The sequence below is a fragment of the Pantherophis guttatus genome, chromosome 1, assembly GCF_059756535.1.
Source record: "Pantherophis guttatus breed Tessera chromosome 1, ASM5975653v1, whole genome shotgun sequence".
NCBI lineage: Eukaryota > Metazoa > Chordata > Lepidosauria > Squamata > Colubridae > Pantherophis > Pantherophis guttatus.
In genome coordinates, this window is record NC_142063.1 from 116,583,156 (window position 1) to 116,608,713 (window position 25,558).

Here is a 25,558-nt window from a genome sequence, read left to right on the forward strand (position 1 = left end):
ATAAAACAACTAATTCTATATTTTACAAATGTAATTCAACATCACACTGAGATCCTTAACTATTTCTTCTCAAGATTACATTAACATACGTGTTAATTTGAAACCCCCCAAAAGCTATAATAGAACAAGACAAAATCATATGACTTAAAGAAAGTTCAGTTTTCTTACATAGCCAATCTAAGAAGTCTTAATGTTCATCCTTTATTAAATGTTCTTTGATAGGTCCAAAAGACCTGTCATAATATTTTATGATTAAATAGTTTCATCTTTAAATAGTAAGAAGCGTATTTCCCATTTTTTAATACCTGGACCCCTTGATTTTCCAAAACTGGATAATTTTTCCTTCCTTAGACCCAATATATAAATAATGCAAATATTCCCTTCATTTTTTATTACCTTATGAAAATGAATTCTTGGTATACATTTGACTGCAGCCTCTCTTAATGAAGCTAAAATAGAAAGTATCTTGGATGCTGGTAAACTATTCAGACCATGCTTTTAATATATATATTTGTTTTCTCAGGTTTTCGCGGGTGTTTGTATGTAGGTCTTTGGTTATTCGGGTCTTCTCCCACGTAAAATTGGAAGTGTCTTGGCGACGTTTCGACGAAGTCTCATTCGTCATCTTCAGGCTGGTGTTCTCGGCTTCGTGCTTCGTGCTTCGTGCTCCTGGAAGCACGAAGCCTCTCTCAAAAATTTTAAAATAGCCATTGAGAATCAATTATTATTATTATTATAATTTTATTTCTATACCGCCCTTCTCCTGCGGGACTCAGGGCGGTGTACAGCCAAGATAAAACATTGCATATAAAATTTAAAAACAACATTAAAACATTAAGATATCATTTAGCCTCATTTAGAGCCTCTTCCTCGCTATTTTCAGATTTGACTTCTACCACATTAACTTCTCATGTGATTTGAGATCAAATCACAGCTGCCTACCTATTAATAACCAAATATGCCTAGCAGCTTTCAAAGCTGGAAATGATCCTGATATAATGTATCTTGATTCCAACACCTTGGCAAGATTTCAGTGATATTACACATTTGCTTTCCAAATTGGCCCAGAAAGGGAAATAAACTTAATACAGTCAATCTTTATTCCAGAAAAACATAAATGTTAAGATAAAGGCTCAATAGTATAGTTGAAAATCTGTTAGGTTAATGCTATCATCTTCAGAAAGATAATTGCAAGTTTCCCAAGTATATTCTTGAGACTGAGAGAAGAAATCAATAGTTTAACAACCAAATTAAAAATCAGACTGATCTGAAATCCATGGCTGAAATCATCTGCAAGGCTTCCTCTCATTGGTCACAAAGAAAGTGATCTGCAGGATATTCAATTTATTTTGAATTAGTACTCTGGACTAAAGTAAAACCTCAAAGGTGGTATTAAACACTGAACTGAAATTTGGGGGAGAGTATTAGGGAATAAAAGTCCTTCAAAGCTGCAAAGCCCCATCCATTTGACTAAGTTGAACACAATTCCCAGATGGCTGATACTCATTTTACAAAGTATAACAGAAGAGACCAATATTCTGTAATCGCTGAAACCTTCACTTTCTGTGGGAAATGAGTGTGTGTAAGAGAGTTCAATGGGAAGAAATATAGCTGCTCTTATTTTCCCCTTTTTCTAGTGATTTAGGATTATTCCTCATCAGAGTCTCATTTTTTTTTATTAAAGAGTTTTACAAAAGTTTTTACAAATATTTCCCCCTCCCTCCCCCTCCCTTCCTAACCCTCCCACCCACCCACCCCCACCCTCCACCCCTGAACTTCCCAGACCAAAATACAGGATATAACAATTAACAATCATATACTAAGCTAAGCTAACTATCTATGGACTCCTATCCCCCCCCCTTCACACTTTAACTCCCCTTTTACTTAACTAAATATGAATACTCTTAATTTTTCTATTAATTCATAAGCTATTTGATACTTTTTAGTCCGGTATTTGTTTTGAATATAATCAATCCATCTTCTCCATTCCCATATATATCTTTCTTGTGAATAGTCTTTCAAATATGCTGAAATTTTTGCCATTTCTGCTAAATTCGCTACTTTTAATGTCCATTCTTCAATAGTAGGCAAATCTTCCTTCTTCCAATATTGCGCCACCAAAAGTCTAGCTGCAGTTATTAAATTCAAAATCAATTTAGTCTCTATAACCGTACAATCTGTAATTATACCCAACAAAAACAACTGTGGAATAAACCTTATCTTCTTTTTAAGAATATTTTGGATAATTCACCATATTTTTATCCAAAATGCTTTAACTTTTTTACAGGTCCACCATATATGATAATAAGTGGCATCATCACAATCACATCTCCAACACTTAGGTTGCAAATTCGGATACATACAGGCTAGCTTTTTAGGGTCTAAATGCCATCTGTAAAACATTTTATAAAAATTTTCTCTTAAATTTTGCACTTGCGTAAATTTCACATTTCTAACCCATATTTTTTCCCAAGTTTCCAACATTATTGGTTCCTGAATATTTTGTGCCCATTTTATCATACAATCCTTAACTAATTCCGTTTCTGAATCTATTTCTATCAATATATTATATAATCTTTTTATATGCATTTGGCTTTGATCTCTAATTTGTTTTACCAAATTTTCCTCGTTCCACATGATACCAATTTTTTGATCTTCTTTCCATCAGAGTCTCATTTGAAGTCCTTTCTTCTGAACTCAGGGACAGCGGAAAAAATTATGCCTGCACATTTTTTATTGCATTCACCACCAAACCCTATTCAGCTTGGTAACAAGCAGTTGCATTTACAAAGAGGTTCAGACAAGTCAGGATGGCAGTTATGGTCACACAATTGGAACCCCACCCCTTTTTGTACACATGTCAATATGGCATGCCTGTGCAAAAGGATAAAACTTCAGTCACATGTTATCACTATTTTGATTTTTTTTTACACCCCCCTCAGATATTTCTCGTATTAAGGCCAGGGGGTAATTGTCTCCTCATATTCTCAGTTGTCTCAAGGGCGTTTTTTTCTTCAAAAAGCAACTGAACTATTTTTTTCCTTGAAGAAGAAAAAAAAAACATTTTGTTTCTCATTCAAGAAGATTCTGATGGTGGAGAGGGAGGGTTGGAAGGATAGGTACTATTGAGACAGTTGGGCAAAACAACCAGAAATTACTCTTCTTAGCATGGACTGGCTGGGGAGAAGGTAAATTTTGACAGTAGTTGATGTAATTATTTCAGAAAACCTGTTTTGATTTTGCACAAGTTTGTGGAAAGGGAATCTGATTATCTGTAAGCAGTAATCAAAATGCATAAATAAACTTCAAGGGTTAATTTGGGTGTAGTAGTTTAGCAAGACCAAATGCAGACAATGGGGATGAAAAGACTTTTGCGAAGTCTTTCAGCTGGTTGAAATTTAGTCGGACCAAATGTCAGCTTCACTAATGACAAACCATTATCTATTGAGAACATATGTGCTAATGATTGTGGGTAGATGTTTGGAAGCAAGATAAAGTATGTCTGGGAGCAAACATAAATCCAATAGCATTTGGATTGAAATTTATGGTCCTGCTAAGTGGTGGAACTCTTTTGTTCTGAATGATCTGAAAGGTATGAAAGCTGCAAGAAGGAGGCAATCCTCTTCTTTGGGTCAACATACTAATTCAATTCCATCAGAAAGACAGAACAAAACAATTCCAGAATCTCTCCACAGCATGCTCAAACTCCCAAGACATCTGGTATACACAGCTACAATCAACAGAACCTTCCCTTCCTCACCCACATTCCTATCCTGAATGGTGGCTATCAGCTGTCACCTAGGGAGAAAAACAAAACTAGAGTAATCATGGTTTTGAGTCATACCTAACATGACTCAGACATAGACTTGGACATAGAGACACACACATACACAAACCAGGACAATACTATTTGTTGCCAATAAAGAGCAAAGGTAATAAAGGGACGATGGGGATCGTAAGTAGGGATAGCAAATTTTGTGTCCATATAGTTTTCTGCTGAAAACGGCAAGGAAGTAGCATTTTAACTCAGCAATGGGGAAAGATTTGAATTAAAAGGTGATTGTATAAATCCAGCTCTTGGGTCCCCTGTAGGTAAGAAAAATAATAGCATTTCAGAGCCTCAAATCAGGGCAATATCTGTCATGAAAATTCAAGGGGGAAAAATAAGGATGGGGTCAAATATCAAGTAGAAATCATGAAGAAGGTTGTTGCAAACAGGAATAACCTGCTGGGGGGAAGGGTTTAGGACAGACATGGTTTCTGTATTCTCAGCAATTATGGGGAAATAAATATTCTGACCCACAAGTCACACAGAGCTGTGCAGAGACCCAAACAGGGCAACCTCTGAGGAAGACATATAGCTCCTGCTGCTATGAGAGTGAGGAAAAAGAGAAGGGGGTAATGCTGTTGTAAAAGTAATATATGCTGTCTATTTAAGCTGTTCAACAATTTTACACAAAATACATTTTCTATTGGAGGATTGGTGCATTCTGAAATGGATGCATTAATTAGAACAAATCACATCTAGTATTTCTTCAATAGTATAATCTTTGACTCTTGACAAAGACTATCATTCCTGGAAGTAATAGCAATTTTCATCTCCCATGTCACTGCGTTATTTTATTTGCCAGCTGAACTCATCATTTCTGGACTATCTGACTTTCCGTACCTTGCCAAGAATTGTTATCAAAAGTTACTACGCATGTCTGCATTCCTTCACTTGTTTCACACACTCTTTCCTTTGTTCTCATGCCACAGGGGTGTCGACTGCTGGAAAGCAGCCGGCCCGAATTATTTTCAAAATGTAGCAATTAACTTTCTTAGTTAGTGAGGTGTTTTATTTTCTTTATAACAAATAAATGAGTTTTATTAGAGAACTTTTCTTCGTGTTTCTTTTCAGAATATTGCAACAAGGAATAAGCCTCGATCCATCCTCTAAATCAGGGTGATTTTTCCCAGAGCCAAAAATGGGATTAATCAACGCCCTGACATCCCATTCCACCCGTTTCCCATCCTTTGGAGGAATATTAACATGCTTGCTAAGGCTTTGCCGTCCTGTCAGATTACAACAAAAGAGATCCTGCAGAATGCTGACAGGGCCGTCTCTGTTAATCCATTTCTCTGCCTGACCTGAAACCTGCACCTGTTCAGTTACAGATAGTAATAGTGCTTCAACAGGATTAAGTCCACCCTGAAATTTACATAACATGAGAAGTATTTCTCTGTGTCCACAGCAGATAGAGACAATGAGAGATGGGCCAATCTTATGCTCTTCTGGTTGTGTTTAAATGAGAGGCAACCAAGGATAGAGACCAAATTTCAGTGGGGCACAGCTCATTTCAAATACAGAGTCAAGCTGCAGACATGATAGAGTTATTGTTGGTTTCCCCCCCCCCCCAAGAGTAGAATAAAATTGAAGACCTTAAATCTCATGTTTGCCTCTGCTAAACAAATTTTGTTGGGTTTTATAGTATTTCTGAAAGCAGAATAGGGTGATCAAAGATGATAGCACATGAACATTATCCTGAAATAATATGACATCAACTGTATTAGTTTATTTCAGATGTGAAAGTTCATTGCTTGTTTAAAGCAGGATATATACTGAAGGATACAAACATGGCTTCCCAGATAAATGACTCCTGGCTTTTGTTTAACTATCCAAGTAAAGGAGAGCCAACCCCTTTCCAAGACTATACATTTTTATTATATTTTATCCTAAAATGTAGTTGGCTTCTGCAATCATTGGTTCAAAATCTTAACTCTAAATCTTCACAACTGTGAAGAGCTTATTTGTTAGTATTTATTTTTATCCCGCCTTTATTATCTTTATAAATAATTAAAGATAGCGAACATACATAACACTCCTTCCTTCTCCTATTTTCCCCACAACAACTCTGTGACGTGGGTTGAGCTGAGAAAGAGGCTGGCCCAAAGTCACCCAGCCAGTTTTCATGCCTAAAGTGAGACTAGAACTCACAGTCTCCTGGCTTCTATTCTGATCCCTTAACTACTAGATCAAACTGGGTTTTGTGTCTTGTACCAGATTGTTATCTTGTTGCTTATCTCATGTTGTTTCTTATGTTGTAAGTCACACAGAATTGGTTTAGAATTGAGCAGTGTCTAAATAAAATAAATTACGAGCCAGCAGATTTTAGAGCGAAGGAAAGCAAATGTAGGATATATGACAATGACTGTTTTTGGTTTTTTTTTTTTCAGAAACCAAGCTACCATATTGGGACTGCAAAAAAAAACAAAACAAAAACCTGACAACACCAGAGAACATTTAAATAAACATTGCCACCTGATGGTTGTCCAGATTTTGGCAGCACAGATATGCTAGTCTAAATGGAAATAAAGTAATCAAAAACGTAGCTCTGAATCCACTTGTCTGCTGGATGATGCAACAAATAGAAAATGCTTAATTAACCACAGAAGTACTTAGGTAACAGAGGCACATAGGAGCCACATTAAAAGCGAGGAAAAAAACAGTTTTGTTTGTTTGACTGCATTTATATCCTGTTTTTTTTTTTCCAAAACAGCTCAATAGTCCTTTGCTTTCTATTTGTCCTCCCATCAACCCTGCGAATAGGTTAAACTGAGGGAACAGGGTCAGAGGCATCCAAGAGCCCAATGTCTGAAGAGGGATTTGAAACTGGATCCGTCAAGACCTCAGAAGACCCTGTGCTGCTAAAGACTTTATAACTACAGTTTCATTCTAGCCTTCAAGCCAGAAATTTGTGTCCAGCTGACACCTGGAACCAATATCAATAAGGATAACTAAAGTCAAGATACGTAGATACTTTCATCAAATGGACCCATTCCAAAAGGACAGACATCTTATTACAGTAATCTTCTGCAGCAAAGGGGAAAAAAGGAGCCACCAAATCAGCACCCTGGAAGAAATGTTACATATGTTGCAATATACAAATCAGCCACCAGGTGACACTGCTGAAAAATTGTTTAATATACCTGGGAAGGACTGCTCCTTCTCCTTGTCTGAAACCTTAAAAAAAACACTCTGTTGAGGCTTCAATCCCTTTTTCTTCATCCTAGGTTGTAATGGTATTGTGCTGCAATACAAGTGTAGGAAGTTAGCACCCACCCCTCTCCTGGAAGAGTGAAATATTTTAGAAAATATGAAAAAGGCAGAAATATGAGAAGCATATTTTACAGACAAAGCAGCTCCCATCTTCCTGCCCCCACCCTTTGTCAATGGGCCATTAAGGCCTGGGCCAGTCTATTCTACATAACAAAGATCTACCTCCTTCAGGCAGAGCCATAGTAGGAATTGCCAAAGATCCAACAAGGATTAGCCCTCTACACAATAGCAGCAGAAACTCACCACATGTGACCTGGGAAGCACATCTGACCATCAGCCAGCAAGGCCCCCACCCCCTGGGAGTCTGACAACCAATCAGGATACTCTTTCGTGGCCCCAAGAAATGCAGAGCCAGAGAGAGCATAAAAACCCGAAGATTTACTGTATCACCCCTTTTCTGTTCAGGAACTCAAGCCATGTGATCCTGTCCACCATTAAACCATCTTTCCAAGCAGTCTCCATGTTTCCAGTGTCTGTTTTCCCCACTTGGAGCAGAACCCAGAAGGATGTTTCTTCCAACAATTGGCGACCCAGATGGGACTCCAAGCTAACCTAACCAATGGACCAGGCCCAGGTAAGCCTCCCTTGCTAGCAGCAGACCCATTGAGTCTGTGGGTATGTTTTCCTGGACCTTGGCCATTTGGAACTAGGTTTTAAAGGGGTTTTGAGTTTGAGCTCAAAGGCTGCTTGGAAAGAAGGTGAGTACCTCTAAATTTTAATTTTAAAGTATGGAAAAGCATGGGGAATTTGTGTATGCCTGCATGTGTGTGAGTGAAGGCCCTTCTCCCAACTACAGCTGGATCTTGCTTCCTCTGTGCATTTCCTAGCCGCAGAAAGACTAACAGTCTGGAAAGCATGGGGGTTTTGCCAGAGCACAGGACCTTCTGTTAGGGAAGGAGGATGTGTGTGTGTGGGATTCCACCTGGAAAACAGTCTGATTTCACCTCTTTGCGTGACCTCTAGCCGCACCTCTGCCTACTGCTAGCTCCACCGAGCCATGACCGGTAGGATAGAGAAAGCAAGGGGGGGTTGCCAAACGTGGAACTTTGTGTTTAAAAGGAATGGAAGCCGAGCGAACAGAAGCGTGTGAAGGGGGGGGGGTAATAAAATTGTGAAAGGGAAACCCGGTTTTGTCCAGCCCAGACACGGGGCGAGCGTGTGTGTGTGTAAGAGGAGGTGCCCACACCTGGCTGCAGGGGTCAGCAGGTCCTCGCGGATCCCCTTTTTGGATCCGAAAAGTTGTGGTGATTCCCTAGAGGAAGGGGCCCATACTTCGCAAGGGAATCGAAGTCCTTCCCAGAGCTTTTTCCTCTGAAAACTGAGAGCGTGCCACCCGGCTAAGTCGAAGTGATCCTTCTGGAGAAAAGGAAAGGGTCATGGGTAGCGATAGTTCACGGGTGGCGGGGACCCCAGTAGATGAAGTGCTCGCGGCCTGGGACGCCAGGCGGGTGCCCGTATTGAGGGGCATGGATAAAAGGAAATTAGGAAAATTGTGTCAAAAATGGGCTTTGCTAAGAGATAACACCGGGAGACAAATTTGGCTAAATAAAGGTACTTAAAAGAAAAGGGAAATATATAAATAGGAATGTTGGGTTTTTGTTTGTTTGTTTGTTTTGTTTGTTTGTTTGTCTCTGTCTTCTATGCAACCACGTGGTATGTTTAAGATTTGTGCCTTCCCTAATTTAACTGAGATTTATGTGGGAATGATCAGTGTGTGTGAAATCTCAGAGTTCTGTTGTCTTCTCTTTGTCTTCCTTGTTTTATGTGTGTGTGTCTTAAGTCTTTGTGCACCCTCGAGGTAATTGTAACTGTAAAATGTATCTGATCTCTAGAGACCAGAATTTTAAATTGTTAGAAAAGAAAAGAAAAAAAGGTTGAAACAATGAAAAATGGGAGAGAGAGAGAAAAAAAAAAGAAAGAAAGAGCCTTTGCCCTGTGTTTGTCTGGCCAACAAAGACAGAGTAAGGAGACATTTTATTTCTGGTTTTTTTTCTCCTCCTCTCTCTGTATCTTAAAGTAACAACTCAAGTTTATGAGGAAACGTTTTAAGTTTGTTTACAAGAAAAAAAATCAGTCTTGCATTTACTGTATGTGTTTAAATGGGTTTTACCTGTTCATCTCTTTCCTGAAGCATGTGAATCCAGTTTTTTCTTATCTGTTGTGTCTCCATTTTGTTGAAACTGCATTATCTGTTTAGTAACTGCAATACTGTTGTGTTGTTTCTTTTCAAACTCTGCTTGCAAGCTATCTACACCCCCCCCCCAATCTGTAATCCTGTTACAATGCCTTTCCTGGGAAGATTACCCACAAAAAGGGGGAGGGGACCCTGTTCTAATGTCTTTCAGCCCTGCACAAAGGACTCTGCAACCTGTGGAAGCAGAGCACATGGATCCAGATGCTGCCTCCAAAGGAGACCCTCCATCTGTTTGAACCAGGAATTGGGTTTGAATCCAGCCTCCACTGAAAGTCAGCACAGCAACCAGAGTGGAGCAGATCTTCCCAAACCTGACTGACCAGCCTTACCACCAAGCATTTTACCAGCAGACATGAAAGAAAAGACCCTGAGATGTACAACACCAAAAGACTCTTTTCAATTCCCAGAAGACAGCTGGAAAGACTATGGGGGAGGGTGGAAATTCATTGTAAGGTTTTCTTTCTTGTCTCATTTATATTGTAATCAGTTTATTGTAAGAATTGTATTTGAGAGTGATTGCCACAGCAAGTTATGTACACTCTAGATTTCTGTCTGGTGGAGAGGAGAAATATGTCCAAAATGTTTGTATTGTCTGTATTGTAAAAGTAGCTGCATACACATGCACACACAGAGAGACACACATCATTCAGAATTAGACTGAAACTATTCCCTTCACTTACCTCCACACAAAGCTTCTCCTAGGTTGATTTTTGCTCTGTGGCACTAAAAGCCCAAGGAGTCATATCTCCCTGCTAATTCCATGGGGAGGAAGCAATACCCCTCAGGCAATTCCCTCACTTGAAGAGATAGCAGAAAAGTGATCTCCAAAACCCAAGCCCTGACTGTGACTCACAAATGATGCTGCCTAGTTGCCCAGTAAAGGAAGATATATTGCACTGGTGGTCTCATGAGTAGAAATCCCAGGGCTCATTATGTGTAACAAAAAAGAAAAAGAAAAAAAAAGAATGGATATTGTACACTGGCTAACCTCAATTTGGACTCACAAATCCTGGATGCAATAAAGAGCTAGGGCAGGTTCAGTAACCAACCCTTGGAAATGGGCAGCCTGCAATTTAAAGGAAAATCATGGCTGTGAAAAATTTTGGGACATGTGCTTGCTTGAAACCTGACTGGAAGCTCACAGAAAGTAATATCGGAAGTCTGAAATTAATTGGCATGGAAAATTGGATACTGTAAAATTCTTACCAGAAATTTTTTCCTGGCTGCTAGACCTTCATGCTTGAAAGCTTTCAGGAGCCACTGAAGGAATCCTTTTCTGTTGCCTCTATCAATGTCTTTCCCCTTTGCATTAGAGCAATTAAAAGCACTCATCAAGCCTCCCTGACCTGATCAATTTTAATCTTTTGCCAAGAACTTGTTTCAAAACTCACGTTTTGAAAAAAAAAAGAGTAGGGATTGTAGGAAGTTAGCACCCACCCCTCTCCTGGAAGAGTGAAATATTTTAGAAAATATGAAAAAGGCAGAAATATGAGAAGCATATTTTACAGACAAAGCAGCTCCCATCTTCCTGCCCCCACCCTTTGTCAATGGGCCATTAAGGCCTGGGCCAGTCTATTCTACATAACAAAGATCTACCTCCTTCAGGCAGAGCCATAGTAGGAATTGCCAAAGATCCAACAAGGATTAGCCCTCTACACAATAGCAGCAGAAACTCACCACATGTGACCTGGGAAGCACATCTGACCATCAGCCAGCAAGGCCCCCACCCCCTGGGAGTCTGACAACCAATCAGGATACTCTTTCGTGGCCCCAAGAAATGCAGAGCCAGAGAGAGCATAAAAACCCGAAGATTTACTGTATCACCCCTTTTCTGTTCAGGAACTCAAGCCATGTGATCCTGTCCACCATTAAACCATCTTTCCAAGCAGTCTCCATGTTTCCAGTGTCTGTTTTCCCCACTTGGAGCAGAACCCAGAAGGATGTTTCTTCCAACACAAGAATATATTGTACTCCCAATATCCTGTTTTTGCTACTCCATACCTTAGATCTGGTTCAGCACAGAGCTAAATTTCTCATCTTTTAAAAATGAAACATCCTTCTCGGGACCTACAGAACAATTACCCTTTACCATAAGTAGTTTTCCTGCTGTTTGAAATACCTTGGATCCACTGTTTCCTTCAAGTGCTTTTCCTCTCTTAAATTATCAGCTCTAGTGATAAACACAAAGGGTTATCAGTAATTCTACCTCTAAGTGGGTTGGAGATTCTTCCCCAGAGGTGAAACTTTTTTCTTTTCTTTCTTTTTTTTTGAAGACTTTATAGAAAGTGGAGAGGTGAAACTTTTTTTTTCTTTTTCTCTCTGAACTGTATACAGGTAGTCCTCCACTTATGACACAATTAAGCCCAAAATTTCTGTTGCTAAGCAAGACATTGAATTTTGCCCAGTTTTACGGCCTTTCTTGCCACAGTTGCTAAGTGAATCACTGCAGTTGTTAAGCCAGTGGGACTGTTGTTCAGTAAATCTGGCTTCCCTGTTGATTTTGCTTGCCAGAAGGTCGTAAAAGGTCCTCACATGACCTTAGGATATACTGCAACCGTCATAAATATGAGTCAGTAGCCAAGTGTCTGAATTTGGATCACTGACACTGGGGATGCTGCAATGGTTATAAGTGTGAAAAACAGTCATAACTTGCTTTTTTCAGGGTTTTGAAGAGTCACTAAATGAACTATTGTAAGTCAAGGACTACCTGTACTGGGAATTCCTGTGGAATCTCTGCTTGTCAAAAAACAACCCAGCTGCACCCTCCAGATGAGCCAGGACTGTAATGCACCTGAAGGATAGCAAAAGGAATGGAGAAAGGGAACCACTGATCCCTCTAAGGCTTAAGCAACATCTCCCCTCCTTCACCCACTTCAGTAGTCTTCACTTTTGCCACAATGCTCCTGACACAAATGTTAATCTATTACTGCCACCTAAACCCTTAGCCTGGTGTCTGGGGGAGATAGTGCCACCCAAATATCATGCCAGGATCTGCAAGGTTCTGATAGGGACACTTACGCATCTGGAATGCCTGTGGTGCTACTTCACCAAGCACTCTGAAATGTGGGACTTACTTTTACATGTATTTGTTGTGGGACATTATGTTTGGCTGAGTTGCTATCCCACAGGGATAAAGGGGACTGTACTTGGGTAGACTTGAGGATCTTCGGATGAGGGACATCTTGTCCCTCTAATCAAAGGGGCAGATTAGCATAAAGAGTTTGATTTATGTCCCTCAGAATCGTAGCCAAAAGAAGGATTTGCACCAGGCTCTTTTACAAACATCCTAGTCCAACACTCAGACCACTGCATCAAATTGGTGCTGAACATACAACGTTATAGTCCTTATGTGAAATACATTAAATATTTTTCTTTTGACTTCCCAACTTCTATTAGCCAAGTGCATTTTCTAAAGGGTACTTATCCATTTTCTGAAAGTAAAAGTCAAACAGCTTTCCTGTGGACTGAAACGCTCGTACCTAGATGTTTTTTCTGATTATGCCACCAGTTCCCCAAACTGTGTTGCTTCAGTCATATTCATGGGCATCACTCAGCATATCTTCATCAGCTGATTTGAACCATCCTTCTCCAAAAATCACCTTGGACTGGCAAATATTGAGCAGTTATATCTCCATAATCATTTGATTTTTGAGTTGGGTTTGAATTGGAAAACCTTCAACAAGTACAGTATCTTAGATCCCTTGTGATCTGGTTCAGTATCTTTCCTCAACGTATTTTATCATTGAAACTTTAGTTATAGAAGTACATGTACACAATACATGTAATTCCACAATTACGTAAGTCCTATTAATTGTATGTTTTACATAAATATCTCAGAAATATCTGAAAATAAAAGGCAGAGAGTTCATTTATTCAATCAATCAATCAATCAATCAGTAAAGCAAGGAATCAAACATCTTTTTCAGCAACGAAAAAAGTCCCATTCACCGATTAAAATACCTGCCCACCAGTGGTGAGTTTCAAAAAATTTTACTACTAGTTCTGTGGCCGTGGCTTGGTGGCTGTGGCTTGCTGGGCATGGCAGGGAAAGGATACTGTAAAATCTCTATTTCCTCCCGATCAGCTGGGACTTGGGAGACAGAGAATAGATGGGGGCGGGGCCAGTCAGAATTTTTACTACCGGTTCTCCGAACTACTCAAAATTTCCACTACCAGTTCTCCAGAACTGGTCAGAACCTGCTGAAACTCACCTCTGCTGCCCACTGTAGACTATGTCAAGCTCTGCAAAATCAATTGGAAGCTAACACAGGTGTCCCACAGTTGACAGCAATGTGGCAAAATATCACAAACTGGCCTTGCTAACAACCTCTACTTCTCAACGGAGAAATAATTTTAACACTAACTGAAATACTTTGCTATGAAAACAAGGGAAATGGAGCTAGTGTCCCTTTTACAATAGATAATAGGGAGCCGAGGAAGTTTTTATCTCATATGCAGGAGTGTTAAAATATAAACATTTTATTCCCCTTTTGGAAGCTGTCATTCCTAAGGTTTGAAGCTGGCATATATGTAGGGTGGACAAAGAGCCAGAAATCTTCTCTAAAATATTCCTTCAAGAGATAGATAAGAAGAGAGATAGATAAGAAAGAACCAGGTTCTTAAGGAAACAAAGGAAAAATGTCACCTGAATCAGACAAAAGAAGTTGGGCCTGAACATATGGAAACTCCTCTTCAAGACCCATTAACCACTACCACACTTGAAAATCAAGAAGAGTAGCTGCCAGTCTTGAGAATCAACAAAGCAAGGACTTTGGGGGGATAAAATGGGTCCTGAAGCCCACCCATTCTTTGAGTCATCTTTGGATCCAGAGTTAGCACCTTCTGTCCCTCTGGCTGGTGTCTGCCAGCCTAGTTAAGAAGGGTGTGGGTAAATGTAGATGAGAATGTGAGAAATAGAAAGTGTATATTGAAACCAGTGAAGTTTTACTGTTACTTTAAATTATCTGGGTCTCCATGTATTCCAAAGAACCATTGTGCCTCAGTGTTGGGTTGAAAGTGATTTGAGAGTGGTGGTTGACTATGGCTGTGTGTGAGTGAGTAACTGTAAGCTGAACCTGGGGGCACGCTTAACATTTCCAACATGAAAATGTGTTTAGAAATGACATTTATGCATTCCAAACCCTGAAGTGCTTGTGGGATCAGCTGAGTTAAGAAAATATGCCCAGGGCTAGGGTGATGATGGCAGGGTTGAGGTGGGAGGGTGGGCTTCTAATTTTGGGGAGGCTACCAGAATTAGGTTTCAAAAGGGGAAGAAGCCAAGAGAAGGAACTCGCTGGAAGGCAAAAGCTATAAAGTGTCAATTCACTTGCCAGTTGATAAAGTTACAACTCCAATAAAGTGGTTGTAAATCTAATGAGAACACACCATAAAACCAAGCTGTGTCACCTTCATGGATCACCTCTTTCTCATAGTATGGCTCATATGAAACATATTCCCATATCTGGGCTGTTCCCTTTTTATTTTCCCAGAAGAAATAATAACCTTTTCAGCAGAAAAAGAAACCGGGGAGACAATGGGAGTAGTATAGGAATGCAGCAGGCCTGGGCTTCTTCTCTGCCCTTAGAGGCACTGCCAATACATTTCCTTGAGTCTCTCTCCCCATGACCTTCTGATCCTCAGCCCGTGAATGAGGCAGGCTTAGTCATTAGTAGCTGTACTGGTGTTAAAGGGGTTTTTCTTCTTATGCCAATTCCCTCCAAGGGCAGGGACAAGGTGTATACAATCTATTAAGCTGGTTACCCATTGCTGTACATCAGAAGAAAATCAGATAGCTGTGATGGCCAGGAAGGGAGGCAATAGAGACAGGATGAGTGTCAGCAATAGGACAATAATTTTCACACCAGGATGAATAATAGGCACTATAACGTGGTAATGGGAAAAGGCCGTAGTACATTTCAAGGTTTCAGCTGAAATCCAATGAAGGATTTCCACTAGGCTATAAGAAATGACAAGGAGAGTTCCAACAGCAATAAGTCAAAGAAAGAAAGGATGAGATTATTACATGGAATAATACACTGAACATTGTTTCTAAACAACTAATTATACTGAAATGTAAGGGGTCTTCATTAACACACTAATCAATTCCACCTTCCTTTACATTTCATTCAAAGAATAGGATTGAGGCATGTTCCAAAGAGGACTAAAAGGCAAATGGCATGATATTCTTGTCTCAGTGAGGGACACCTTTTGCCATAACTCTTGCATCAATTAGATTCCATGAACATCAACACAAGATAGAAAAAAGGGATGGAGTTGGAAGGGAAGTTGGAGAATCCATCAATTGACCCACATAGTAAGTGAGGTGCCAGGCCCAAGCGACAGAGGAAAAATCTAGTCAAGTCCAGGTCTTTATTTGCTTACACCAGTGGTGGGATTCAGTTTTTTTTACTATCGGTTCTGCGGGCGTGGTTTGGTGGGCATGGCATGGAATGGCTTAGTGGGCATGGCAGGGAAGGATACTGTAAAATCTCCATTCCCTCCCCACTCCAGGGGAAGGTTACTGCAAAATCCCCATTTCCTCCCGATCAGTTGGGATTTGGGAGGCAGAGAATAGATTAGGGTGGGGCCAGTCAGAGGTGGTATTTACCGGTTCTCCGAACTACTCAAAATTTCCGGTTTCTCCAGAACTGGTCAGAACCTGCTGAATACCACCTCTGGCTTATAACTAATGGACAGAATCTTGCCAAACTAAAGCTATAACCTTTTAAGCTACTTCTAAGATATCCTGAGAGATTCTATGGTATAGTTACCTATATAACGCACTAACACAAAACTTAGTATTCAAAAAGGAAGAATTGTTATTTTTCATTTTGGTGATACTACAATACCACAATTCAGTTAGGAGAGTCTTATGATGCCAGGTGATGTTCGTTAGTATGATGGATGGATCTTGATTGTCACACTCATTCCTGGTGGTGGTGCTTCTTGCCAAGTCCGCACTCATTAGCCATTAAAAGTGACATCCATAGCAGGACTGGATACGCAGGTGCATTTTCAGTGCTCTGCTGAAATCAGGTGCCAAAATGTGTCTGCTTACTACATGCTGTTTCTGTAGGAGTCCATGAGACCCATAACAACCACTGTAGCTAAATTTTGAAATCTGCCTTGATTACGTTTAGGACATTTTCCTAAACATAGTTTGCCCTTGTCAGTACAGGTAGTCCTCCCTTAGTGACTGTCTCAGACAGCAACTGTTTTAAGTTACAACAATGCTGAAAAAGTAATTTGTGAAGAATGCCTGCACTTATGACCTTTGCATCATCTCTCTCATGCTCTCTGCCATTGCAGTCTGTTAGTGTGTGTGTGTGTGTGTGTGTGTGTGTGTGTGTGTGTGTGTGTGTGTAAAATTATCTTTTCTCCTTTATGGGTAGCTTATGTCTTTGTCAATTTTCTAACAGACGCCTGGGAGTTTGAAGGCTCTGTCCAGCATCTTAGCACTTCATTGATGTTGTTCCAGGGATCTGTTAGAGCCATTCTTCCATCTTAGGAGCCACAGCCCGAGTTCTCCACTTTGGTCTTTATTTTCCGCATCCTCTCTAGTTCCTCCTTCAGACCCTGGTATTTCTGCAGATTCTCATATTCCTTGGCTAGACCAAAATGTTATCTAGATTCGGGAAATCTAGGCGGGAAGAGATAGCTTGGATCTCTGTAGGGAGGGATTATCATGCTCTATAAATCAAACTCTCCAACTAATGGAGTCCTTCAAAATCTTATCTTTCACATTACAATATTTGTTAGGATGCTAGCTTTTACCAATGAATGCATTCTAGCATCCTACAATTATTTGTAATGGAGGTTCCCTAAAAGTCCTCAATGTTGTTAAACTTCTGAGGCAGCTCAGAATGGGAAGTCATCTACAGCAAATTTTCACAACAGGGCTTTCTTCTAAGCTGAATAAACAGCTGGCTTGGTCAAGACCATTGTCCCTCCCCTCATAACAATCCAAGTAGAAATGTGTTTCATAACCAGCTTGGTCTCTGATAAAGATATCCCCTTTATCCTTCAGTGGCCCAGCTGCTTCCTTGTGTAAGGTTCTTGCATTGCCGTATTCAAGTCCTGTGTTGCCGAATCTTTTGTATTTGCAGAAACAAATACGCTGTTATTGTGGAGGATTTGAAATGTAGGTTTTGAAGCCTTTCTTAATTTTTCTTTAAACCTGCTGGAATCAGATGGTGGCTTACAGTTAAAACTATTTTGTGGTCTTTCTTGTGCTTCCTGATTTGATGATTAACGATTAACCCAAGCAAAAACACCAGCTGGAATGCTCCTGTTTGGTATCAAAACACTGGGCGATAAACACACATGAAAAAACATTGGCTGTTTTATGTACAGAATTTAAGGTTATGCTAGGCAGCATTGACATGAATGAAGGACTGAGAGGTTGCCAAGTATGCTGTCTTCAGATAAGGGCTGCAGCATGAGACCAGAGAAATGCATAGCATAAAAGTGTAGGGTTGTTTTTTTTTTACAGCCATCATACACTGTGTCCCTGCACTTTTGGGGGATACTGTACCCATCCACACATCAATATGGGCTGAACTATACAAATCTACTAGCCGGGACAGGGAAGAGTGACATCACTCTTGCGAGGACGGTTAAGATTATGCATTAAAAACCATGTCAAATCCTTTCTATACGAATACTAACTGTTGGTATTGTTATTTGAAGACCTGTCTCTGGTGGAGTTGCACCAACTGGGCTAGTGGTGGTGACACAGTTCTATTTCATTGGCAATGCAAGTGTGGGGAAGGGAATGGGGCTATCCCCAGGAAGGGTTCCCTTTAAACCCCTTCGCTTGTTTACAAAGCAAGAGAAGAAAAAGAGCACAAAAGCGAGAAAGAAGCAATCACAGGCGGGCAGAACAGGAGCCTGGTGTGTAAAAAAACAAATGACAAGTGTTTCTTCCAACAAAGAATAAAGGCAATTCCCAGCCAACGGGGCCCACAGAGCAGTCTTTGTCTGCAGAGACTCAGGTGCCCCCGCACCATGTGGCTTGCAGCAAGAGGCAGCAGAAGCTTCCCAAGAACTCAGCGCAGGAGGGGGTGGCCGAGCAGACAATCCAAAAAGGAGTTCAGCTAAGGGAAGAAAGTAGAGTAACCAAGACCAAGATTGCCTAAACTAATTCCATTTTCCAAGCCCCAGTTATGATTAAAGGCAGGGGTGAAATGCTCCCGGATTGGACTGGATTGCCCAATCCGGTAGCAATCTTGGCCGGTGGTTCGGCGATCCGGTAGCGAAGGCGGAGTGTAGCTCCGCCCACCCAGCCAGGGGTCATTACTTCCTGGTTGTAAACAGGAAGTAATGTGTTTTTTACCTTCTGTGCATGTGCAAAAGGTTTTGCGTGCACCTGTGACACACACACGCGCGCGAGCAAAGCAAATGCGTGCACGTGGCACGTGCACTTCCAAACCAGTAAGGAAGGTAAGTAGATTTCATCCCTGCTTAAAGGTAACTGTGAGCGATCATGGTTCAGTAACTTAGTAGAGAATCTTTTCTGCAATATGGTTTATATTATTATTCTATAACAATAGCAATATTTATTGCCTATAAAACATCAGCATCTTTCATGGCTCTGAACACTTATGTAAATGGTTTGGGATATTCCCATGCTCTTCCCCATCCTTGTACCGCCAGTGAAATGGAACCACATTACAGTTAATGCAACCCCAATGAAAACTATGCACAAGCTCTTCAGACAAGAGAAGTAATATTTTGCAGGCTTATGTTCAACATAATTTTTAATGCATGATCTTAAACACCCCACAAGAGCTGTATCAACCTTCCCTAGCTGGTTAAGGATGGCAAAAGTTGTAACTTCAGCACATCTGAAGCACGCATCTTGCTGGGGTGGGGAATATTAAACTACATCTCTGCCTGATTGAAAACCAAAGGAAAGGTGATGCAAAAGGAAGCAAGAATTGGAAACTTCTCTTCCTAGCAGAGAAGAAAGAAGCATTTGCAACACCTCAAGTTGATAGTACCGGTAAGTATCTCTCCTCCCTGTTTTCTCGAGAGGCAGGGGACACAGGCTCCATTACCTGGAAAGGGATAAAAGCCAAAGTGAGAGTTCTTTCTGCTCTCAACTCCCCGGACAATGCAAAGGGAATAAAGAAATAGCAAACAGAATGATTGGTTAATGCATGAAACACAGAATCCTGCTTAAAGATCTTTTAGTCTGGCTCTGCTATGGCGGTTCAATTCAATTCAAAATTCAATTCAAACCTTTATTGTCAGTGCACAACATATGTACAATGAGATTGGTTGAGCTCCCTCAGTGTACCCACCCAACACAAAACAACTCACAGTGAAGATAGAAAATCCCTAACCCAATAAATCATATTAACAAACACCCAGTCTTATTGCACCAGTGTGAACATGTTACACGTTGCGCCGGCCCTGCAAGTCCATCATACTATGTAGTTATGATGTTATTTCACATTCAGGAGTCTGACAACCCACGGTTTATCTCTTGTGGACTTCGTATCCCATACTGAAACAGTTTTTCATAACTATTCCAGTTGAAACTGCTTGACTTACAGTTATACAAGGAGGAAGAGACATTTCCTCTCCACCCCCCAAAAAAATTATTGGAGCAAATCTCCAATTATATGCATGATGGCTGAAGAAGACAATGAGAATGAAATTCTGTGAGCAACAGATGAAGGCAGCATGGAGGCTGTGAGGGCAGTCAGTCAATCAGGCCCGAATAATCCCTTCATTTTCCCAGCAATTGCTTTTAAGCTAGACAACGTTAAAGTAGAGAAGCACCACATTCCCGTCCAAATAGTCCTATAGGACAAAGTTCTACAGGCAGAAGAGGGTGACTTTACCTTTACTCTTTTAGATTTTCCACTGTGCCCAAAGGTAATCCTATCTGCAGATGGTGGATTATGATGATGCATTTAGAATACAGCTCAACTCAAGGGAATCTCGTTAAAAGGCTTCGCTGTGTTCCCCATCTGTCATTCTCTTTGCCCATTGGAGTCTGTCTTCTCTCTGTGATGAAAGTAATAATCATTGGTCAGCTAGAAGCTGTGGACTCAAATAAACAAAGTATATCAGGGGTTTCTTTGTATTGGACAAGGCCACCTGGCTCAGGTGGCCAAGTATGGAAATGGTAGCATTATATGATTTTAGGAAAACCTAAGGAAACAAAATACCCCAGGTGTGATCCTTTTGGAAATTACCTGTAGTGGAGACTTTGGTATGCAAAATATGTTACTTCTGCATTACAAGATGGAAGCAATCAAAGAAAGATGAAGACACATCTCAGCATTCAGCTCCAATTCATGATCCTTTCTAATTTATTTATTTAGTAAACAAATTTGTATGGTCACCCAGCAGACACAGAAGCGATTCCAGGTAGCTTACGTTAAAAATCCACAACATAAAAACTCATAAAAATTCCTTCCAACACCCCCATCCCCATGGCAGTAGCAATACAACATTAAGATATAATATTATTAACGTCCCCATCCACTGGACATTTCAACACAGATTGCTGGATGTAAATATGAATTTAGATTTCCCACATTTTATATCAGTAATGGCGAACCTATGGCACGCATGCCGGAAGTGGCACGCAGAGCTGTCACCCGTTGCTCTTCCAGGTTCCAGCACCCACTTGCGTGCTGGGCAGCTGGTTTTCATGCGCGTGGGAATATGCCGAAAACCGGAAGAGCAGCTCCCTGGCATGCATGAGAGTGCTGGGAAGCATGGTTTCTGGCATTTGCATGCATGCCGGTCACCTGGTCTTCCATTTTCTGACACGCATGTATTCGCTGGCCAGCTGGTCTTTGCGTGTGTGGGAGTGCCAGAAACCAGAAGGGCAGCTCCCTGGCATACATGAGCACACCGGAAAGCTGAGCTTCCGGTTTCCGATGTTCGCATGCACCCAGTTACCTGGTCTTCCGGTCTCTGGCGCGCATGTGTGTGCTGGCCAGCTGGTCTTTGCGTGTGTGGGAGCATCAGAAACTGGAAGGGCAGCTCCCTGACATGCATAACCGCACTAGGAAGCTGAGCTTCTGGTTTCTGGCACTTGCATGCGCACCAGCTATATGGTCTTCGTGGGCGGGAGCACTGGAAACTGGAAGAGCAGCTCCCTGGTGTGCATGTGCGTGCCAGGTCTTCATGCTGGGGAACTGCTCTTCCGGTTTCCGGTGCTCCCGCATATGCATGCCAGGGTGCTGTTCTTCCAGTTTCTGGCGCTCCCCCCTCCCCCCACGCGCATGCGCTCCCGTTTCGGCACTCAGTGCCGAAAAGGTTTGCCAACACTGTTTTATATCCAGTAGTCTACAACAACATAGGCTTTTAAAGAAAACTTCTGAAAGTGATAATGTTTTTTGCTATTTCAAAGAAGACCCATAGATAGAATTTTTAACATTACTTGCCACCTCTGAAATAAATATTCTTATTTTATTGGTTATCATGCCTAACGAAAGGTAGCCAAGCTCTTAAAAAATTGAAGAGAATTAATGAATGGTTTCTTATGCCAAACATTCTGTTCTCCCATTAAGCAACCAGAGATGCTGGGAACTCCATTAGCAGGCTGGGAGGTCAGTAGCCCCCTCATGAAGGTTTGCTTTTTTAAGATAGTCCAAGTAACTGAATTAAATTACTATTACGGTAACTTTTGGATGAAAATGTATTTCCTCTTTTTAGTTCCTTAGACTAAAAGGACTATGAATATCAACTCTTACAGCAGAGTTACATCAACTCTAAAATTCTTCCAAGGACACCTGAGAGAACATCATGTAAAGTTCTCGCGACTGGAACAAGGAAGCCTAGAATGGATATGGAGGCTGAAACATTTAGGCACTGTCTCAAATGCCAATAAAAAAAAAAAAAAGACCCATCTCCTACTCAAGCACACAAATGCCAAAGGGAGCTCATTATACTCTAAGGCTACTAATAGCAATGAGGTTACTAGTGGTCGCTCTGGCTTGCTACGCCACTGTTTCTATGGCTGCAGCATCTCTAGGGTTGCCGTGTTTTTCTGGCAAGACTTGTATGTCTTTCTGATTTATGAGCAAAAGGTTCGGCAAGCTTTCCATAGAAGGGTTGCAATACTTGAAATATTCAGCCCCTGACGGGATGAGTGTAGAGAAACCCTCTTAGAAAATCATGGGGCATCTCTACAATGAAGCTGTTGAAGTTCAATCTGATGTCTATAAAGTGAGGAATATAAAGGGCTGACTGCTGGATAAGTAAACAGAGTACCGTAATCATCCTCCCTTCAGCAAGAGATAGCACCTCCCAAAGTAAAGCTATTTTAGATTGCAGAACTCTTTGTGAATGCTATTCCTCATAAATTATCCATTTCACCATGTTGACAAGAGTTTTCTTTCAAAGAAAAAAGAATGAACACCTCTGTATCCCAGGGACAGCTATGATGCCTCATTAGTGTACAGCTAATCAAAGACAGAGGTGTGCTAATTGTTCTTAATGATCAGTTCTCCCCAAGTAAAACAAGACAGCCCAGTGGTGATTTTGTTACCTTTAAAAATCCTTTCTCCACCTGACAAAACCACATGCGCATAAGCAAACGTATTATATATGAAGATGCTCTGGAACCATGAAATTTGAATGGCTGCAGCCATATTGTAGATAAATTGATACAAATATAGGCCTTAATGTATGAAAGTCTTATTCATGGGTTTTAGAAACCTCATGTTACCATTCCATCTCTTAAAAACAAATAACACTGTAGTTAAACACATGGAGAAATAACCTCCATTAGCCATTCTTGCTCTTGTTTAGGGGTACAGCTAGATTGAGAAATGTTAATGGAATGTGTGGGAGTAGGAATACAGATGAGAAGCCAAACTTCAAACAACCATGTTTATTGCAGACAATGACTTAGTAAAACCAACATGCAATTTCCGGGTGATAGCCCCTTTTAAAGAAAACTATCAGCCTTTAACCAATAACATTAAAATATGTCCCACACCTGCGTGGCAGAAGAAAAGTCTCTGCTCCCGCCTGTGCAGACATAACACCCCTTCCCCCTTCCTCGGGGAAACTTTGTATATCACAAACATAATCATCCAAATACATTGGTCTACGGTGGCTTCGCGTTGACTGGCGGCTCTCCTGTATTTCTGACGGACCCTCACACATCAACTGCATTCTCGATGATTCTTTAACTACATCAGATGGCTTACAAATACTCTCTGCCCTCCCCCCCGAACATATCCCTCAGTTGGAGATGGGGAAAAACGAGATGAGTTCCGTGACACTGGACCCTCAATAACAAGTGTTTCATTCTGCACTGGCCTCAGCCCTTCAGATACCCTTTCACTGCGTTGTTGTCCCCCTCACTCTTCTGGATTCCCACCCCAGTTTATTTCTTCCAGCTCCCTAACAGCTGTCCCCCTCACTCGGCTCCAAAGCTGATCGATATGTCGGCGCCACAGGCGCCCATCCTCGAGCTCCACTCGGTACGAACGGGAACCCGTGACATCTGTAATCAGTGCCGGCACCCATATGGGTTGACCAGTATAATTTCGGGCATATACTAGATCACCTTGCTCAAAGGTCCTGACCCTACTTTCCCAGTCTGTGAGGGTTTCTGTCGAGTAATCAGGGTGTATTCTATCTAAATTTGTTCTCAGCCGGCGATCCATAAGTAATTTGGCTGGGCTCTTTCCGGTGGCTACACAGGGAGTGATGTGTTGGTTGAACAAATACTTACCAAGTTTCTCCTGATAGTCCCCTGGACCCATTCAAGTCAAGGCCTCTTTCGTTGTTTGCACCATTCACTCCGCCTGCCCGTTACTCGTGGGGTGAAATGGCACGACCAGGGCGTGACGTATTCCTCGGTTTACTAGGAATACCTTGAATGCCGTTGCCGTAAATTGCGGCCCATTGTCCGATACCAACACATCCGGCAACCCATGTGTCACAAACATTTTGTTTAATACTCTCAGAACAGCGTCCATCATGGTTGACCTCATTATGGCTATCTCCAGCCATTTGAAATAGGCATCCACAACAATTAAGAAGGACAACGCCTTTATCGGCCCTGCAAAATCGAGATGTATTCTAGACCAGGGGCCTTTCGGTGTTTCCCAGTCCTGTGGTGGTGCTGCAGGAGTTGCCGGTCTCAATTCCTGGGATGCTTGACACTACACCACCCACTCCACAATATCTCTATCTATATTTGGCCACCACAGATAACTACGGGCCAACGCCTTCATCCTTACAATTCTGGGGGGGGCTTCGTGTAGAGTCTCTAATAATGATTTCCTTAGCTTTGAGGGTATCACTACCTGATTCCCCCACAATAGGCAACCCTTCTGCACTGAAAGTTCATATTGCCTTGCCCGGAATGGCTTAAACTCTACACTCCCTGTCTCTTTAGGCCATCCCCTCCACACCCAGTTTAACACTTGCATGATCGTTCGATCTTTTCTTGACTGGGTTGCCACTTCTGCTGCTGGAGCTGGATCCTCCACTAGATTAGGTAGCAGACATCGGCTTAGGCTGTCAGCATGGCCCAGTTCTATGCCGGGTTGATGTATAAGTCGATAACTATATGCTGCTAAGAACTCTGTCCAATGCGTCATTCTTGGGGACAGGACCTGCAGTGTTTGCTGGTCCCTCATGATTAGTCCCAAAAGTGGCTTATGATCTGTCACTAAATCAAATCTCCTTCCATAAACATTGTTAAGGATATTGTTGTGTTAACCAACCAGCAAAGCGTAGAGCACAGGGAAACAATGCTGGGAGCGATGAATAAAATACATACAAACTGGTTTATCAATGTTTTAGTGAAAAACAATCTCATAGTCTTTAATCAATCCAAGTCTTTGCCAGTCAAATCAGTCCAGTGATACAAAAGTCTTCTTACCATACAAAACAGCAGTAGGTAATAAATAGCAGCACATACACGCTGGTAACAGATCACAATGGTAGCATCTCCACACTCGATGATAGCATCTCCACACACGATGGTAGCATATCATCAATGACTACATTTCAGCTCCCTTCTTAAATACAGTTACAACAGAGCTTATCCAATCAGGATACAATGACTCAGCATTACAATGACTCAGCAGTACTACTTAAAGCCATAGAATACATATTCATGTTAAAGTCATAGAACATATATTGCCTGGACAATCTGTTAGACATACACCATATCCTAACAAACATACTCGTGAAATTTCTTAATTCCAGCCACCACAGCCAATACCTCTTTATCAAGTTGGCTGTAGTTTCTCTCGGCAGATGATAATGTCCTG

At 41.3% G+C, this 25,558-nt stretch overlaps 1 long non-coding RNA gene across 3 annotated transcripts in view; it reads right to left on the reverse strand.

Moving 5' to 3' along the window:
* LOC117675341 (uncharacterized) overlaps positions 1-25,558 on the reverse strand; it is a 63,594-nt gene that overhangs the window by 22,809 nt on the left and 15,227 nt on the right. For 2 of the 3 annotated variants that reach the window (XR_015731645.1, XR_004594183.3), the window contains exon 2: positions 20,144-20,309. This is a non-coding gene — a long non-coding RNA (uncharacterized LOC117675341). Of the gene's footprint in view, positions 1-11,331; positions 19,352-20,143; positions 20,310-25,558 lie in introns of those variants that run through there. The other variant, XR_004594182.2, reaches the window with a different exon arrangement.